We start from the raw sequence: 15329 nt of genomic DNA on the forward strand, positions 1-15329 counted from the left end.
CCCGCGCGCCGGGCCCGGTTGGAGGCGCTTCTGCTGCCCGGCCTGGGGCGTCTCGCCCGGTGAGTCGGTCGCGGCCTGACTCGGGCTGCCTGTTTACCGCCGCGGGGTCCCGAGCTTCGGGGAGCCGCGGGGGCCCGGGCGGGTGCAAGGGGAGCTGCCTGGGCGGGCTCCAACCGCGTTGATTTACACGAACGCGTCAGAACGCTTTGCTCTGAGCAGTGCTCCTGTAGTAAACTGGAAGTAAAACCCTTCAGTTTCTCTCCGTTTTGGGGGACGTAGGCTTCAGTAAGTTTCGAAAGAGTACGGGCTTGCGCAGGTACGCTGGAGGTAACAGTTCGCCAAGCAGCGGTGCTGACCTGGTGGCGGCATGAGGTGGAAATGCTCAGCTTCTAGACTGAGCTGTAGAACCGGTGCTTTTATGTTTAAAAAAAATAAAAGAAAAGAAAAGCCAACACCTTTTCTTCTAAAATGATGTATTAAACTTTTAGAAGAGAACACTTTTTTCAAATCTCTAAATCTCATGCGTTTCTGTGGTATGCATTGAAGCGCTTCTGACAGGGATCTCAGCCTTCGGCTTCAGAAAACTCCTGCTGCGGTTGGAGCACTTTGCTGGGAGCAATGGCAGACCTATTTCTTTATCTTCAGTTTTCTTTAGTTTCCTGTAATAGTCTTTACAATGATCTTTGTACTTCGTATCTGAAGAAACTGTAGTGACCTGGAATACATCAAGCGTTTTATAAATATCCTCCGAGTTCTGTCCGATGCTGTCTGAAGAATGCTGTTCTTTCCAGGGTTGCCTTGAAGTTAGAATCAGCGGGGAGGCCCAAATCCTGGATGTGAAAATCTCTCCAGTCATTGCTGATTCCTTCGATGGCCCTAACTTTTTTTGGTGGAGGTGTTATGGATCTGTTTTAGGGGAACAAAAGTTCTCGTTTGGACCGTGATCTCCCTCAGAAGCATTAAGAATGTGCAGCGTTTTGAGTGGTTTAACTTCCACCTCAGTATTTTGTTTGCTTTCCTGCCCTTCACTATTGCATTCCTCCCCTTCGCTGGGGGGGTGGGACGGGGGCCAGAGCGTTGCTCCTTGGCTGCTGGCAGAGAACTTAGGAAGTTACTGATTGCAAGTTTTTTCTCTGCTTATTTGTCTTCTCACTCTTCAGCGACAGGTGTGTTTCATTTTTGTCTGTTTCTGTCTCCATTTCAGGGCAAACTAATGTCTGTTGCTGAGACTTAGATCATTTCTGCAACTACTTCAGTTTATACATCATCAGCTTTTACATAAATAACTGTAGCTGAGCCAAAACTATAGAAGGTGAGGCTGTTCTTTAAACAAAACAGCCTGAGGGAGGAGAACTGTTTTATTTATTTTTAGCTTTAGTTTTAATGCTTATAACATGTTTCAAAGTTAAAAGTTTAGAGAGGGAAGTCTTGCTGCTGAGCTGGTATTGATGATGTCTCTAGAGACATCATTGACAGAGTCTCTTCATAAGTTCAATACTTACATGCAGTAATTGTTATTAACTCATTTTCTAATGACTTATTTTTATATGTATTGTAAGGAAACTGGAGCTGTTGAAATTGTTACCTAATGTTCATGCTCTCTATAGGGAATACTATAGTTGCCTTAATTACTTACAGAGGGATTTGTGAAGACTTTAGTGGTGTCTGCCGAAGTTTAGCTTCACCCTGCAGGGACTTCCCTCATAAGGTGCTGGTGGCTGCAGTACCTTCCTGGAGCTAGCTATTTAGCATGCTTTCAGACACGAGCTTGTGCGTGCGTATGCGGTTGTGTCCACGTTGGTAGCTGGAAATTTGATTGTTTACTATCTTCTATCTTAACATATATGAAGTTGGTTCCACTTTCTGGTGAGGTGGTCCATGTGAAGTTAACCTTTAAAACTGTTTAGAAAGATTCTTCTAGAAGATAATACATGCATTAAGGAGCTGAGGTGAAAGGGGAGGGCTAGATATAACTATTTCCTGCAAAATGTATCTATTTTTAAGGCTAACTCTCCCAATGAGTTTTAATGTCCTCTCAAGCCTGCAGAGAGTTTCTTTGCCTGTCTTGCTGTTCACAGATGCGCAATGGTTGTGTGCGGTCTAAGTGCAATGAGGTGAGTCCGAGTGCGGGTGTAAGGGAGAGTAAAGGAACACGTGCCCAGGACTGGTGGAGACAGGAAGGCATGTGGCAGCGTGACATGACATGACATCATTCTTCCATTTTTCAGTCAGTGTCCAGCCAAAAAGGAATGGAGACTTGCATCATCTTGCCAAAACTGCAAGACAGCAATGGCAGAGACATCAAATAGCTCATTTGGGAGGGATGCAAATGAGTCTGGGAGAGGGATAAAACTAATTTAAAACAACCCTCTCTCGTCTCCTGCCTTGTCCTTGCCTTGCTCTTTGAGAAGCCACGTTCTTCATGGCAAAGGATAAAGCTGTGGGCTCTTTATCAGTAGTGGAGAAGCTCGTTAAGGTAGGGAGAGGAGATAGGTGGATTTTTTCTGCCAGCTGATCCTGTGAAGTGGTGCTTAAATATAATGAGAGCCTGACATTAAGGTAGGACCTAAGGACACCCATTGTAGAATAGTTAGACCTGCTTTTTTCCCTGTGTACGTCTTCCCACCCCTCTCCCCCAAATGCTGTCTAAATTCATTCCTGTTCTTAGGTATTTGAAACTCTCAAATGGGGAGCTTTGTCTGCTCTTGTGTATTTTCTCTTCTACTGTGTGTAAAAGGATTAAAAACTTAGTCCACTCGTCTCTCTGGCTTCATAGAGCTGCAGTGGTGGGTGGTGTTTAATGCAATAGAGTTGTGAGTGATAATCACACTCTTCCATCTTTGTGTGTGAAAGTTCCTGGAGGTTCTTTGGGCTGGACTGTAGCTTGGTCTTAATAGCTTACTTGCTTTAAAACTTCAGACTAGACAAGATCGACACACTTTAAGAGCATGTGAGTTGCACTGTTCTCCAGCATTATCTAAAACCAGACCTTTTAAATCCCGTTATGGACAAATCCTTAATGTGTAGTCTCCGAAATTGTCATTTACATCTTTTACATGCCTGTACATATGTGTAAAATAATGATAGTATTCCTTAACAGTGTTGGAAAGCTGAATTCACAAAAGTTTGAAGTATTTTGAGATCATGGATTTAGAAAATGCTGTTGACAACAAAATATTTAATTTCATGGAAATGCTTTCAAGAAATTATTTTAATTCTTGCCTTTTTCTTTGCTATGTTTGCAGCCAAAACAAGGGTTTTGGGTAGTGTTTTAAAAAAGCATAAAAACCTAGGTGAGTACGATTAGGTGGTTCTAATGAAATAGTTTTCTTTGTTGTGTTGGCCAGTGCGCATGCATGTGACCCGGTTTCAGCTCATGGGTGAGCCTTAAAACGTGGCCTCTTGTAACTGTGCATATACGGTCCAGTGTTCACGGTTTCTCTTTCAAAGTGACTTACACTTCTGAGTCTTACTGACAGTCGGTATGTGCTTTTGGAATTTTACTCACATAACAAGAACTACAGCAAATGAACTGTGTTTATAAAGTAGCACTGAGTCTAGCCTTTTACTTTCATTCGGTGAGATGCTGTCTTGCAGGAGGAACATCAAGAGTGTGTCAATATTACTGGTAACGTGAAAGAAGTAGTAGCATATTTTAGAAATGTGATGTTCTTTGTTAGTAGTTTAGATGCTGACTTTCCCCTAGAAAGTCAGGATTGACCTTGTGATTCATCTGCTGGTGAAATGTCAGCATCAGGTGCTGCACCACAGTCTTAACCAGTTATTATACGTTCTTTCTTTAAACAGGGTTCTTTTGATCTGCCCTTTCATTTCGTGTTGAATTCGTCCTGGCTGTCAGTGCTCCACCTTGTCTGCTGTCCATTAATATTGCTCTGTGGTGCAGTGGGTATGCCTGGCGGGCTGAGCAGTATATTGGAGCCTAGATCCTGGTGGATCCGGGATCCTGCCTAGTTCTGGTTAAAACAGGTTTTGCATTCTTTATGCCTGCAAAGTAGTTTGCCACAAATGCTTAAGAATCAGCCCCTCTAATGCTGCCAAGATGATTGTTGTCCCTCATCTCGAGTGAGCATGCTCCATTCTGTTTTAGTACAAAGGCAATAAAAGTCTCTAAGTATTAGGGTAGCTTCTAGTCCTTCAGATCGGCAGTTTCTTTGTGTTCAGGACAGATTTGAGTTTTAAATGTGTCTATTCAGTCTTGTTCCACTGAGTTTTGTGAGATGGTATAGGTGCAGTGTGTCTAAGTAAACTATGACTCTTCTACTGTGGAGAAAAATGTGTGAAAGGAAATGTTATGGAGGTCTTAAATCATGAATACAATGTGCATAAATGAAGTCATGATTATACATTATTTCTCATGATGTTATAGCTAGGGAATATGGCATGTAATCAGTAGTCAGCAGTTTTAAAATAAACAAAAGACAGTACTTTTATGGTGCCTATTTAAGTTGTGGAATGATTGTTGTGGGACATTCAAGAGAATTTTTTTTCAGAAATGAGTTGGATGTATTCGTAGGTCTGTGGGTGGACCATTAAACACTGGTCTGGATGCCGTTTCTGGCGTGGGAATTTCTCTCCGACTGGTGGAAAGCGTGGGGAGGAAGGGAGGAAGAACGACCTTTGCATGCAGTGTCCTTTTTGCATCTTTCTAAGCATCTGCTGCTATCCTCCTTTGGAGTCGGTAGGTTACTGCTGAGCTAGGTGGACATTTCATTATTTTTCTATTTTTCCAGTTGACCTCAAGAAGCAGTTAAATGATAAAGCACCGATTAAAAGGGAGTTCTGTGGATGAGCATGTCCCCTTCTTGAACTGCTCCTGGCTGTCAGATCACATTAGTGTTCTGTTACCTGTAGCGCTTCTGAAAAGACACCTATGGAAGTGTCTCCAGCTGGCTGTAAGCTAACTCGTCTGCAGCTGACATGTATTATCTTTGTTATAAAAAGCTAATTGAAACAGAAAACATCTAGTTTGGTGATTTTCTGAGGTAGACTCTGGTTCTTTGCTTGCGTTGTCTGACACAAGCGAAGATGGAGGAAAGACGTGATGGGGGGCACCTGCCAAAGCCTAGACTTTTCTACGAAATAAGAGATAATGCTGCAGCTCCTAATTCCTGTCCTGAATACTTGGAACCCTCCTCTTCAGCGCTCTGAAGACGCAGCTAGACCTCAGTTGAATGGAAACTGGGAGGAGGACCTCTTCCTAGTCTTCTAGTGCAGTTGCAGTTAGTTGTGCTCACCAGAGGCCGAATGTTTCTTGTTCTGACTACACACTTTGCTCCTCTGCTAACAGGCAAACTGCAGAAGAGAGTCCCACACACCCCACTTCTGGTGGCAGGCCTGCTCTCTGTCTGACAAGTGTCCTGTAAAAGTCAGGGCAGGTTGGCAGCTTCTCGACAGCTGCCTTTGGCTGGGTAGATGGCTTGGAGGCTAGAAGTGGCTTTCTTTGAAGTCCTGCAAGCTGCTGATCGCTGCTTTTATGATGTGTGTCGCAGCAGGCCCCCCAAACCTTAGTGTTTGAATAGCCCGGTGCTCCTGGGTAACCACCTTTCTGCGGCTGGTGCTGTAGTTCCACAAACCCGTGTGCTGGGTACGCAAGCCGGGAGGGTAGTCTTGCTTGTCCCTTTCCATGTACTGTCCTTGCCCGTGTTCTTGTGTCTCTGTGGCTATGTGGTGAACTGGGTAAGGGCGCTAACTCAGTTAAAACCAAGTTTGTCTTCACTGTATTAGTTCTGACCAGAATTAACTCCTGCTTCAGTTCTTTGCGCTGGCACTGAGGAGGGATCTCTGTGGGCGTGAACGGTTGAGGAGGCAGAGAGGGCTTAATGCGTTTGTGAAGAGCATTGCCTTAGTTGAGTATGTTGTAGGTGTGTTGACTTTCCTGGCTGTAACCAAAGATATTTTTCAGAATTCTTTGGCTCAGTTTCTGTTGGTGCCGGAGTGGATCTATTGTGGTCTGGTGGAAGAATTCCTGTAGGTTTCTTTGTTGCTGTTGTCTGTCGCTTGGTCCTCGTTGTTGCACGAATGCATTCCTTGAACGTGCAGCTCCTGTCAGGATTTGAGAGTTGTGTGCGCCACAGCTCTGGTGTGACTGCGCTACAGCCTGTCTTGCCTTCATTTTTGTTAGACCTGTGATTAATATGGTGGCCGGCCCATCCTCTGTGAGACTTGAGTTATGACGGCAGACTCGCCTGCATTACTCATCCCTTTAGCATTAGATAATTTCCCACAATGTCAGTTAGTATTGGAGTTGGAGGCAGAAGAGATGAGATCTAAGTCTCCCTAGGAAACAAATGTAAAATTAAACAAAATACATGTTTGTATTAGTTTAAAACAGACTGCTATTTAGGGTGCTCCACTGCAATAAAGTTGTCTCTTGTGTTTGGGTGGGCTGGAACAATTAAGTCATTTTAAGACAGAATCATAAAAGAGAGGGAAAAAAAAGAAAAGATAATGGTTTGGTTTGAGAGAATAAATTGTTTCATGTGTTACATTAGTGAAAAGATGGATGGTACCTTGCAGGTTGTTTACCAGTAATAAACATCCTGGCCATGTTGTATGTTGAAACTCTTGTAGACTTCATTAGGCCTGATATCTTACTATGTTTTTTATCCATTAAGCAGTTAGTCTCCACTGCTGCTTGAGTGTAGTTGCCTGTCAAAGTTGCAGTTGTGTGTGGCAGCCTGCTAAAACGCTGACTGGCTTTGACTGCAGGTACCGCACAACTCCCAGGCTGCAGGGTGATTTGGCAGTGCATTTTAGATGGCTGTCAGTCTTGTAGTATTGTAATATTTGTGTGACTCCTTATTTTCTTGTGCCAGAATGAAAAGATTTATGACATGTAGTGCACTAGTCCATGTATTAAATTGGCTAATTCATATCAACCTAAGAGTCATGTAGAATTTGAGTTGTGTATTAAAAATTTGGAATTTGATTGTAAATGCTGGCTCAACTTAAATTGTAGTGAAAATATTTAGACGTACTGGTAGCTCATGAAACACACACTCTTGCAAATTATCTAGTTAAAAAAAAAAGTGCTTTTGATGAATGTGATTACAGTAGAAAAATACAGTAAAAGAGATGGAAGCATGGGCTGAAATTCTTCTCCAGGCATTCCTTCTTCAGTGCTGAGCACTGATCTGAGCAGTAATTTTGGTATTACTTGACTTCTGTTTTTGGACTGGATCATAAAACGTGCATGCATAATGATTGCAGATGAAATTGTGATGATTAAAAAGGTGCTTACACAGCAATTTTCACTCTGCCCTTCCTCTCGAGGGTGAGAGGCATCAATGTGGTGGGAGACCACCTCTGCTTGTGCTTCTCTCTGCTCCCCTTGATTGAGGGGACCTGACTTCAATGAGGAGCTAGCGTAGCTTGATGTTCTTCCTCTGTTTATGGCCAGAATCCTTTTGCTGAAGTTCAGAAGCCATTTCAGTCCCGGCTAGCTAACCAAGCAGAAGTGTGTGTAGGAGCTCAGGTACGTGTTTTACATTGCAGCGATGGTGCAGTTTAAATCATTTGAATGTTGTCTGTCCTCCAACACTTTTGCATGGTTTGACCCTTCTCTGTCCAGAAAGAAGCATGCAAGTTATTTCAAGTCACTGGGAAAGAATAAAATAGCTCCACTTACCAGACTGCAAAGAAACCTGAGATATGTTACCCCTCCCTGCAAATTCCTGCGTCATACGTGTACAGTATTGGTAATGACATAGCTTGGAGTATGGCCAGTGGCTTTCCATTTTCCCAATGTGTCATAACTTGGTCTTTTCTCCATTTCTGTTCTCATGTTTCCTCCTCCATGCATTTTGTTGTCAAGACTACGTACTTTTAAAAATTCTTCCACAGCTGCTTGGCTTTGTTTTTGCTATTTCTTTTAACCTCAAATTAGCTGATCGTCAATTAGGCCTTTACAAATGTGCCAAAACTTGATGCAGATACTTTTATGTGTGTTTGCAGCCCTGAATGTTTGCATCAGCCTTTAGCAGAGAATAACCTAAATGAATACCATGTTCTGACTTGCCTAAACAATATGGTATTTTTTTGCCTCTGTGTAAGCTTTATACACACATGTAAGACTCATGTCCTTACCTCTGAAGCAAAGCTGTGCATAATTTTTCTGCAAAACCCGTTCTGAAATCCGAAGCTATTTAGACGTTTCCCTCCGTACAAGTTCTTTATGACTCAGTATTTTGAAGAATGATTACATCAATATGATTGTAACTAAATTATAGAAATAAAGACCCAAGCGGTATTAAAATATCTCTGAAAGAAATATGGTATTTCCATGCCTTGTGCAAAAGTGGCATTTTTGTGAGTAGAAAAGTCTTTGGCTTCATCTTTTTAATTAGGATTTGGTCCTGGATGTTGTTTAGACATTCTAATAAAACTTTTATTGGACTCTTAAGTACGACAGTGTCCAGGATTTTAAGAGAATTTTATCTTGTTTTCCCATTAGGAAAGGCAAAATGATATGCAGTTATGGGCCAACAGATGAAACTTGCTTTTAGAAGCTGTCTGTTTTCTTCTTGTGCAGTTGCTTGAATCTTTGGTGAGAGATTAGTGGGTTTTTTGAGCCTGCAATGCAGTTTTCTGCCTCCTTCAACAAAGGGTCCATTAGGAGTAAAGCTTGCTTTATTCCTGATCTGGGAATTTGTAAAACTTTGACGTGTAGACCAGTTATAATTATGTTGGTATAGTTCCCAGTGTGGATGCTGTTTATTCTGAAAAAGGCTCTCTTGCATGCAAACAAGAGTATTGAAGGCCCAGAAACGTTAGCATTTGAATGGTTTTGGCTTGGCTTTGAAATGGATATCTGCTGGATATAGAGCTCTGGGGAGCGGAATAAAGCAAATGGAAGAGGTGAATTAACTTGAAGTTGTTGTGCAAGGCTGGGTTCATAGAGCCGCTGCACATCAGCACAAAGGCTGATGAGGGCAGAAGGAGGATTGGAGAGCTTGTTTATATTTTGAGGCTATTGAGAGGTGAAGTAGATGTAATTCAGAGGCTGCTGTTCTTCTGCACCGAGCCCTTTTGTAGACGTTCCTACTCCGCAGCGTGAGCCCTTTTACGGCTTAAATGCGCTTCCTGGGAGCGCTCGCACTACCCTCGCGAGGAACAGCGAGAGCCGTTCCAGGCTGTTTTCTTGTGTAGACAAGCCTCTAATTTGCAGCTTTTGAGCGACCGTGGTGTTTCCAGTGCATGCTGTTTTACTGAGTCTCATGATACTTGATGGGTTCTTTTGAGACGTGGTCGAAGAAATCAACAGATTTTCTCTTTGAAGAAGGAGAGAGGGAGGAGGCAGATTTAGCCTTTCCTGGCTGTGATAGAAAAAACGGGAAAGAGGGAAGCAAGTGTGTTTCTTTGGGCAAGTGCCTTAAGATGCCAGAAAGCAAAACATATCAGCCAAAACCACATGTTTTCGGGGGGGGGGGGGGGGAGGAATCTACCTGGTGACAGTTGAGTGCTGCCTTGCGGGAGTACTGGGATTTCATGGTTGGGGTGAGCAGCGAAGGTTCACCAATTGTCTTGATGCTGCCTAGCTGAGAGTAGCACGTGGTCGTTTCACTGAAGGGTTTTTTCCATGCTCTTCTGGCTCTGAAAGCTCGATAATAGGATCGAATTCTCTGTAGGATTACTCGATTGTGGGCTTTGCAATTTTGGGGGAAATAAAGACCCCAGCTTTGTGGAGAATCCGAGAGAGCCAAGGAGGCTCTGTCAGCCGGCTTGGTGGGAGATCTGACAAAGTAGTTGGCAGAGAAATGCAAAAACCGGGCGAAGGTAATTGCCTGTGTGAGAAATGAGACAGGAAGCAACCTGGACCTTGGAGAATCGATGCTCACTGCTTTGCGTAGGGGCTCCAGCTTGGATTCAAAAGCCTGGGAACTCCAAGCAGCCCTAGCGCAGGGGCCGCAAGGTTTACAGAGAAAAAAGAGCTCGTATGCTGGTAGTAAAGGTCCTGTTTTCTCAGACCATTAGAAGATGAGAGTGTTGGGGACTTGAGTTAATGGCTGGCCTTTTTCACCAGGTTTATATAATTGGTGAGGGTGGGAGAGGAAGGTTGAGGCTGGCTTCTTGGGCCTCCCTGTGTAGCTGTGAGAGGTGTTAATGGCAGGAGGCCAGGCCTGTGACGGAGGATCCATAGCAAGGTAAGTCACTGCTTATCAGCTGGTAATTGGTGGTGCTGGACCCTGTGCGTACACTTAGTCTCTTGTGCCTATGGGTAGAGCACAGTAGCTGAGAGCAACTCATGGAGGTTTTGGCTGGTGCGTCCTACTTCACGTTTGTGCGGCAGTTCCTATGTTTTGGTTGATGCATGCTCGCTTGGCAAGCCGGAGTAATGCAGTGCTGCGTTATGGCTTTTGATGGCAAAACAGAACAGATGTGTTGGTGGTAGGTTGCTCCTTGGATTCGGGATTGCCTCGCCTGAACAATTGCTACCGTGGGGAGGACTGTGGTTAACAGCTGCTTGTCAGGGGGAGGTGCGGGAGAATCGCTCCAGCTGAGAGACGGCTCGAGGCCTCCTGGTCTCCCTTGTGTGGGCGATGTGGACCAGGACCCCTCTGAGGGCTGGTGGACTTTTAAGGTACCTCGGAGGAAGGAGGAGGGCTCTGCAAGCATCTGCTAAAGTGCATGAGTGGCAGATAAGTGCGCTTAGAAAAGATTTCTTTCTAAAATGCTGATCTTTCTCCTCAGTTCAAGAAATAATTGTAACCCCTTTCCTCCCACCCCCCAGCCCAAACCAGAAAAAAACGTCCATTTAGCTGTGAAGTAAAACTTCTGTTCAAGGCTTTGGTGTGCCAATGAAGTGTAAAAATGTGTGAGATTCCCCTTCCCCCCCAGTCAAAGTTCAGAAACGTTTTTCCAGATTTTTTTAGGCTTTTTTGTCCTCATGGGTCTAGTTTCCATCCCACAGGTGTGTTTGGGGGGGGGGGGGCGGCTGTGGGGTGTGTGTGAGAAGTGCCTAAGTAATGGTTGGCTATTCTTCTTAGTTTAGTTTCACCTTTGGGCTTAGCTTTTTATTGGAGGTTTGCTCACTGTGTTATGCTCCCCGTGACTCTCCACGAAGATGCAGCGCTGCCTTAGGAAGTCTCCTATGACCTTTCAGCATGCTGGAGCATCTGAGGAGGACGGAGAAGAGTGTCCCAGATTCGGTTCACAATGACATATTAACTCAGAAATGGATTTTGGACAAGCCTGCCTGGTTTAATACTCTCAATTTACTTATCAGAGTTGTATGAGAAACACTGCAGTTTATAGTCTTTACCTGAATGCGTATCGGGTGTAACCCTAAGAACAAATTGTTTGCTAGATGTTTTTTCTTCTTTGGCTCTAGTGACCGTGGAGAGAAGAATGCTTAGTTTGTTAAAGACCCCGTTTGTGTGGCGTTGAAGAAGGCTGCAGTAGCTGCTGTGTTAGTAAGCACACCGCACCAAGAAGGGAGACGTCTGGCTAACCAGCAGTTGTAGATCAATGCTAGTAATAAAGTGAAATGGCTTTTCTTGTATACTGTTCTATCAGTTCCTTGAGAGGCTGAGGAAGTATTTAGGTATTTAAATGCTAAAGGTATATTCTGTTGATTCTTTGATCTTGAAAGACCTTTGTGGAGGAAAAAAAAATCATGTCTTCTGTTATTAATTTAGATTTTATGGATGAGCACAGTAAAGACTTTCCATGTGAAATATGCAAAAAAAAAAAAAAAAAAAAAAAAAACCCCAAAACCAAAAAGACCCCCCAACCATTCTAGCGTTTAATTTTTGCTCTGAATTTAGTTTTTAAACTGGAAGACTAATGCTTAGACCTCTATGGGACAGTTTCAGGAAACAGATGATATTTTAGTCCCTGAGCTGATACTGAAGAAATACACTTTACCCTTGCTAGTGCACGTTTGAAGTGTAAAAGTTACTATTAACATAAATGGTTGAACTCTTGGGTATAGTTTAATTTACATTTGTTTGCTTGTTGCTTTTCTTGGAAAAAGCAGCACAGTAAATGGTGAATAAAGGTGATGAAATGCTGCCCTGCCCCTTCCCCCTGCCCCCCCAGCAAGGTGATTAGAGGTGATTAAACACTCCCTGCTATCTGTGACGTTTCTGAGTGATTATAGTGAAGTCTTCTGATTTAAAACAGTGTGCCGGCTGCCTTGTGCTTGCTGGCGGAGGAAGCCGGGCCTCGGTCCCCGCAGATAGCGGAGCACCCACAGCCAGACACGGCGACGGGCCGGCTGAGCTTGTCCTGGTTCTGCTCGCCGGGCCGGGCCGGGGCCGGCTGCCACGCGCGCTCGGCTGGTGGGGCTTGGTGCGGTGCGCGGGGAGCTCTGAGGACAGAAGTGTTCTCATCTGATGGATGAGCTGAGGAACAGGGTGACCTAGGCTGTCCGTGTCCTCCCCCCACCCCGAGTCAGCTGGATCAACTAGCTTTTTTAATTCGTGCAGTGCATTAACTGCAGGTACCATGTCCTTTGTCTAATAAATTGGCTTTAAGGGAAGAATGCTTTGATAATTTTTTCTTGCGTTACTGCCATAAGCTTGTTTTTCAATAGAAAGTAGATTTTGACATATTTTATCTGTAACTTAATGAATAATCAAATATATCACTTTTTATTAAACGCGAACTATGAAAACTAGAAACCTGAGCTTCTGGATATTAAAGTAGAGGCCTGGAGCTGCTTTGTTGCTGGTTAGTATACTGAATGCAGTGTAAAGTGGAATTTCCCAAACAGCTTTCTCCTGTGCTGCCCTTCGATGTGACCTGCCATTCGTGCCCTCCTCCTTCCCAGGCTGTTTGCTTTCATGGACGGTGTGCACGGTTCTCTCTTGCTGTCTCCTACCAGATGCTGTTTCCCAATCCCCTTGTCTGCTGGAAGAGTAGCTCTCATTGGGGTAAGCAAAGACCTACAGTGGGGGCGTTTGGGGCTGTCCCTCCCCAAAGTCACAAGCCAGCACAGCAGGTTGTCACCAAGTCTGCAGTCTCCTCCCTTCCCTTCCATCCCCTGTCCTTAGCAGGAGTGTCTCTTCTCCTGTGAAATGGTTGTTTAAAGCCTGTATATAGTTAAACAGTGTGTTCGTTTATGTTGGACAATAATTAACTTTTCTGTAGAAAATAACAAAAAGATGTGCAAATCCAGATGTAAAATTGATTATTTACATTGTGCCTCAACCTGGCAGTTTAAGCCACTCTGATCACCATTCGGCCTGGAAGGATTTAAACCCATACCAGAAACTGAACTGAACAGTTCACCTGTGCAAGCGTAAAATGCTGTTTAAAAACTTCTGTAAGAAACCCAGGTAAAGTTCCAAATTAGTGTTTCCTTGACCTTGAATTTTGCTTAGCTTTTCTTTGAATCGTTATGCTAATACAATATTGCTGGGTTTATTTTGCATTTCTGTAGCTACTTTTTTCCTGGTAGCAGCACAAAGAAACGTCTATGCTGTGCTGGGCGTGGAATTCCCTGTGCAGCCTGGCTGTGTCCAAGGGCGTTTGGACGCCGTGCGGATTTGTCTGACGTGCTGAGTGAGAGAGGTCAGGCGTCTGAAGGGCTCTGAGATAGGTCACCGTCACTTTGTGCATTTCTGAGATTTCGGATTTAAGGGTTAGACAGAAGGAAGTGGATGAAGATGGAGTGAAGTCTTAAAGCAGTGTGGAGGGTTGAATAAAAACCTTTTACTCGCCTAGAAATTTTCTCTAGTGCCAGTGGGGCGCAACGTGGCCCTGGAGCTGTGGGGCAGAGCATGGGGGCTGTCAGGAAGAGTGGAAGTCTCTTCGTAGTGCTGAAGTAGTTCTGGGCAGCGGTGCTTGCCCAGGCGGCTTGTGCAGAATGGCTGCATCTTCAGGTGGCCGGGGATTGCTTTTGCCCGTGGAGCAGTGCAGAGCTGCAGAGATCCTTTGCCTGTACAGATCATCCCTCCCGGAGCTGCTTGTGTGGCAGCCCTGCCGCGAGGAAGCTTACCACAAAGTTATTCCGAAGCCTTTTGATTTCTTTGCAGCTCTGCTCGTGGGAGCCGTGGCACTGCTGGGTTTTGTATGGCAGTTCAGTCTGCCTGCTGAGAGCCGACGTTGCTGTCGGTGCCTGCGCGGTGCTGCGGTGGCAGGACAGACGCTTGCAAAGGGGGACGGCAGCTCCTCTGCCGCCCGCCAGCCTTTCCTCCGCGGCTCGGCCTCTGTCGCGTGGCGTCGGCTGAGCTGAGGCTGTGCTCGCGTGGTCGGGTACCGATCGCTGAGCAGCCTTCGCCCAGAGCTGGTGTTCTCGGCCGTTTGTGGGCAGGAGCGGCCTTATGCTCTCTGCTCCCCTGAAATGCCGATGCTGTGTTGTTGAACGTTTAGTGTCATTGCTAAAGGTCACAGCTGATGCTCCCCAGCTGGGCTCTGTGGAACCTGTGAAGAAGCAGCAGCAATAAAAAAGGTGTTGATCCCAGCTACAAAGAACAGCTAGAGATCATGCATGGCATTCAGTTTTAAAAGCTACTTACTTAAAGCGTCAGTGTGGAGAGAGGGGCAAGAAGGCGTTTGGTGCTTGCATCTCAGTCTTCTGCTGAAGTACCACGAGCAAGATCTGCCCCCGGGCTCCAAACTCCTGCGGTTACACAGCTGAAGGAGTGAGTGCGCGGCACCATTCCTTATTACCCCGGGAACTTTTCTGTAAAACCAGCACGTGTTCAGTCTAATCCTTCTGTGAGCAAGGTGCCAATGTTTGAAAATTATCTGCTGCATAGGATATGTGACCTCATTTTGTAGAGGAGGGGTGGCCGAAAGAGCAGATGGCCAGGAGGAGATTTTATGGACGCAAAGACAATTGGGGAAGGTGAAGGGTAAGGGAAGTACCAGAAAATGGAGTGAAAATGATCTCTTTGAAAGACTTGGAGTGAGTGAAAATGATCGTGGTGATAGCAGGAGAACAGAATAAGAGGAGAAATCAAAGTACTTTTTTAATTAAATCATTTACGCCACATGAAATTTGGCTAGCTACAAAAATTAATTTGGTACGTTGTCATGAGCTAGGTAATTAAACGCTGCATTGCTCTTCTAATTCAGGAAAAGGCAGAAGGTTTTGATTGTATGAATTGCTTTTTTTCATCTGATCAACAAATAACTTGCTGTAGTAGCTGTTGGCTGATTTGTGAGTCTCAAACCCATCTAGCCCGGTTCTCGACTCCCTATGTTCTGGGGATCCTCGAGGAATATTAGATCTGTTTTTTTTCTGAAAGTTGTTAGCAGGACAGGAGAAGTCCCTTCTGTCAGGTGACAGTAAGATGGTTCAGGCCTAAACCTCTGGTACGAATGAAATGCAGTCTTATGCGTTTCCGTGGTGAGTCTTA

General features: G+C 44.7%; 1 protein-coding gene across 2 annotated transcripts in view; it reads left to right on the forward strand.

The window, feature by feature from the left end:
- Positions 1–15329, forward strand: part of ACVR1 (activin A receptor type 1) — a 65505-nt gene that overhangs the window by 711 nt on the left and 49465 nt on the right. Inside the window, exon 1 of one of the 2 annotated variants that reach the window (XM_026108771.2) lies at positions 40–59. The exons of the other annotated variant lie outside the window; for it this stretch is intronic. The gene's annotated coding sequence lies outside the window, so the exon portion shown is untranslated. Of the gene's footprint in view, positions 1–39; positions 60–15329 lie in introns of those variants that run through there. 2 annotated transcript variants of the gene reach the window in all.

Source organism: Dromaius novaehollandiae, chromosome 7 (genome assembly GCF_036370855.1).
Source record: "Dromaius novaehollandiae isolate bDroNov1 chromosome 7, bDroNov1.hap1, whole genome shotgun sequence".
Lineage (NCBI taxonomy): Eukaryota > Metazoa > Chordata > Aves > Casuariiformes > Dromaiidae > Dromaius > Dromaius novaehollandiae.